At 41.3% G+C, this 4,436-nt stretch overlaps 1 pseudogene; it reads left to right on the top strand.

The window, feature by feature from the left end:
* The first annotated feature begins 243 nt into the window (after window positions 1-243).
* LOC120226931 lies at window positions 244-3,984 on the top strand (annotated as a pseudogene).
* The last annotated feature ends 452 nt before the right edge of the window (window positions 3,985-4,436 follow it).

Raw genomic sequence — 4,436 nt, forward strand, 5'->3', positions numbered from 1 at the left:
ATCTATATTGTGTGTTCGAAAATTTTCATGATAAAATATTTTTTAAAGAGCTACACACTGCCTCAGAAAGTTGTATACAGCTGAGGTACCAAGCTGTAAGCCTCTAACTGTAGCAGCTGTTACAGCACCAATAAATAGAAAATTCATGAACCTTTATTGCTCATCGTCACTGAGACGTTGCTGCATAGTGTGAGGAGGTTCCTCATATTTGGGGAGGAGGGTCCTGATGCAGTAAAAAGTAGGATGGCAGTCGCTCTTTGTTGTGGGACCTCAGAGGCGGCAGGCTGCTTTAGGAAGAAGCTGAACTACTCCTTCCCAGCTACTTACTGCCAGAAACTCATCGAAGTGAACAATGAATGCAAACTCCGTACCTTTTATTATAAGAAGCAAACAGCCATGGAAGTTGCCACCGATGCTCTGGGTGAACAATGGAAGGATCACACGGTCCGAATTAGTGGTGGCAATGACAAACAAGGCTTCTCCATGAAGCAGGTGTCTTGACCCATGGCCATGTTCACCTCCTGCTGAGTAAGGGGAATTCCTGGTACAGACCAAGGAGGACTGGAGAAAGAAAGCACAAATCTGGGGTTGCACTGTGAATGCCCATCTCCAGGTTATCAACTTGGTCCTTGTAATAAAAAGGGAGAAAGATATTTCTGGACCACTGATACTGCTGTACCTCATCACCTGAGGCCTAAAAGAGCTAGCGGAAGCCAGAAACTTTTCAATCTCTCTAAAGAAGATGATGTCCACCAGTATGTTGTGAGAAAGCCCCTGAATAAAGAAGGTAAGAAAAGTACAATCAAAGTGCCCAAGGTTCAGCATCTTGTTACTGACACACAAATGGTGCAGTGCTCTGAAGAAACAACAAAGTAAAATTAGGAAGAGGCTGCAGAATATGCTAAACTTCTGGCCAAGGGAAGAAAGGAGGCCAAAGAAAAATGCCAGGAACAGACTGCCAAGAGACAGGGGCTGTCCTTGCTGAGAGCTTCTACCTCTAAGTCTGAGTCCAGTCAAAAACAAGATTTTCAGGGCTCCTGGGTGGCTCAGTCGGTTGAGCATCTGACTTCACCTCAGGTCATGATCTCATGGTTCATGAGTAGGAGTCCTACATCAGGCTCTGTGCTGTTCGCACAGACCCTGCTTCAGATCTTCTCTCTCCCTCTCTGTCTACCTCCACCTCTCTCTCTCACTCAAAAATAAATAAATATTAAAAACAATTTTTTAATGTTTATTTTTGAGAGACAAAGACAGAGTGTGTTCAGGGGAGGGGCAGAGAGAGAGTGAGAATCCAAAGCAGGTTCCAGGCTCCAAGCTGTGTGCATAGAGCCAGATGTGGGGCTCGAATTCATGAACCATGAGATCATGACCTGAGACAAATTTGGATGCTTAACTGACTGAGCCACCCAGGCGCCCCCAGACATTTTTTTTAAAAACCTAAAAAAAAACCCAAAATTTTCTATAATAACAACAAATAAGATCAGACATTAAAAAAAATTGGATCACAGCCTTTATTCTCTACACAAACTTATCCCCAATGCCACCTGTCTGCTTCTCACTATAGTTGACAGAATATCAGAATCTTGTTCTTTACCGCTCCTGCAGCTTCAATACTTTACTCACCACAACAGGTATTTTCTTGCTGACCAACTCGTATTTACCTAATTCTACTATTTCCATGTGTTACATCCCTATCCAAACACATGTACATGGCCGCCTCTACCATGTACCAATATACCAATGATATATTTCCCATTCACATTACTTAAGCTAACAATAATTATTTTTCCATATCATGAATCTCTCCCAATCTGTAATAATGATACTCCCACCAGTTACTGTTTATTTTTTCCTAAAGAAAATGAACCCACATCTGCATTGGCCCAAACCATTCTCTCCAGCCAGTGTTCCCTCACTTCCCAACCCCCACAGGGGCCCAGCCCACAGCTGGGCTGACTGTAGGCAAATAGTCTGCAGTTTCGCTTATGGAGCTACTAACTAAATACTGGGATTTAAGCATGAATAGTTCATTCATTGATCCAATAGACAATTGTTAAGCTCTTATTGTGTGCCATGCATTACATCTACAAAAATAAGTCAACTAGATATCAACCTTGAAGTAGGTCAAAATCTAGCATGTGAGATAAGTGCAAAAACAATTACAATAGTTTGTAGGAAAACATGCAGTTAGATATGTATGCTAGGTAGAGTGGCAACAGCGAATATACTCACTTCAACCTTTGAGAATTAGGAGGTATAGCCAAGAGGACTGTGCTTCCAAAGATGAAAAAAATTCCTGGTTTTGCCTCTGGAAAGTAGAGTAGCAGTTTGTTAGGCATGCGTAAGAAAGCTCAGACATAAATTATAAAAATTCTGTGAAGCCAGAACGAATAAAGGAAAGTCATAAGAGATGAGGCTGGAGGAAAAGAATATGAAGGTTCTTAATGCTATAAACCTTGAGATATATACCACAGAAAATAGAAAGTCACTGAAAGCTTTTAAGCGGGGCTGTCAAACAATAATACTTGCATTTTAGAAAAACTTCCCTGTAATAGAGTAGGGGATGACTGTGAAGGCTTGGGGCGAGGCAAAGGAGTGGCTCCAAGATGATCGTAGCTGTCCAGAGGACAGAAGACATACACCGGAATAAAGGAAATGGCAGGGAAAGTGGACTGGAATGGCCCATAAATGTATTTACCAGCTTTATATAAACCTTTATTCCTCCCCCAAAAGAGTCTATTTCCTCTAATAAGTTACCCTGAGAGACTATCCGGGAAAATTGAGGAGCAGAGAACAAATAACTAGAAAATCTGCAAGAATATTTGCCTTCTGTGCCCTATTACTCATTCCTACAGACTTTCTCCCTTTTTCTCCCTCCCCATAAAGCCCTCAGCAAGTTCAAGTTTCTCCCAGCCATTTATTGGCTCCTTCCTTTGTAATTTTTTTAAAAGCTTATTTTTAAGTAATCTCTACTAACATGGGGCTTGAACTCACGACTCCAAGATCAAGAGTCGCGTGCTCTACCAACTGAGCCAGCCAGGTGCCTCGCTTTCTAATTTTGAGCTCTGACCTTTACTGCTCTTCAGCTGTTGGGTTTATACTGCAAAGGCTCCTAGTTCTAGAATTATAGCTACATAGACCAAAGGCATCTGCCTGAGTGGACAAGAATGTGACAATGACAAGTAGCCACTGCAATACACCGAAGTCAAGACTGATTTTGACAAGAATAAAACCTTTCTGCCTGCTGCCCCTATCTTATGGGATTTTTAGGGTTTGGAGAAATAGCCATGGTCTGTCTTAAAAATCATGAATGCCCATGTGAGATCGAATGCCGTTTAGATGAATGAGCCATTTATAGTGATGGTTCATATAACAGAATTATTCAGTTGGTTGCTCTGGAATTCGTTCATTTTATTTTTAAAGTTAATGGAAGTTAGCTTTGTTGAAATATTCAGCAAACTTTGTTGAGAAATTAAGTTCCAGGGGATAAGATCCTAGACAAGCGTTAGTAGGCACGGCCAAAGTGTCAGGAACTTTATATGTTTAATTAAGTGTTCATTGATCATTATTCTAAGATAAACATTGATGCCTATGACAGTTCATTCTTTGAGAGAAACAAGTCAGGTAATTCTTCAAGGCAGACAATTCCAGAACATGACCTAAATGTTATTTGGTAACATGCTAAGTGGGATTCCTACCACCATTTCTACAAGGTCAACGTGTATTTTGGCTACTGCATCTTTTTCTTTCTAGGGCCTTGACCACTTCTGCTCCTCCCCTGCCTCTGTCCCCCAAACTCCAAAAGCTAAGATACTGTTTACAGCTTTCCTCAGCATCCCACTTCTGCATTTCCCCCTGGTCAGCAACTTTTCCAAACTATCTCCTCCTCCAAAACTGCCCTTTCCTCCTCCACCAAACGAGACCACTACTTCTTCTCAGCTAGGTGTTAAAGGGGAAGCATTCAAAATGCCTGATCAAAACTAGTTCACACTGAAATATAGGTGGGAGGAGTCTTAACTTCCACAGAAGTTTTTAGAAGAACTTGTTACTCCAAATGAATCTCTGGTGAGATGCATGAGGGAATTATTTTGGGGGTGTGGGGAGGTTAGAGTTCTTGCTCCTTTCTTCATACTGACCAGAGCCCTTATACCCAATTTTTCTCCCTCATAAAGATTCCTACTGACAACACATGCTATAGCCCCAGTCCACCAGGTTACTAATAAAGAACCTCAGTAGGAAACCTGACTTGGCTTCAAAGCTCTTACAGTCTATAGTTGAGTTTCCTCTCCGAAGTCATGTGAACTTTTTCTAGATAAGCTTCTATGGCTTCTAGCAAAGATAAAAGTTATACTGATTATCTCTTGCACTGTTATCTCTGTCAAATAGCAAAATATTTAGCTTGAAAGAAAGTTAATATTAGATAAGAATAGCGGGGA

The sequence above is a fragment of the Hyaena hyaena genome, unplaced genomic scaffold, assembly GCF_003009895.1.
Source record: "Hyaena hyaena isolate Hyena2069 unplaced genomic scaffold, ASM300989v1 scaffold_1906, whole genome shotgun sequence".
Classification (NCBI taxonomy): domain Eukaryota; kingdom Metazoa; phylum Chordata; class Mammalia; order Carnivora; family Hyaenidae; genus Hyaena; species Hyaena hyaena.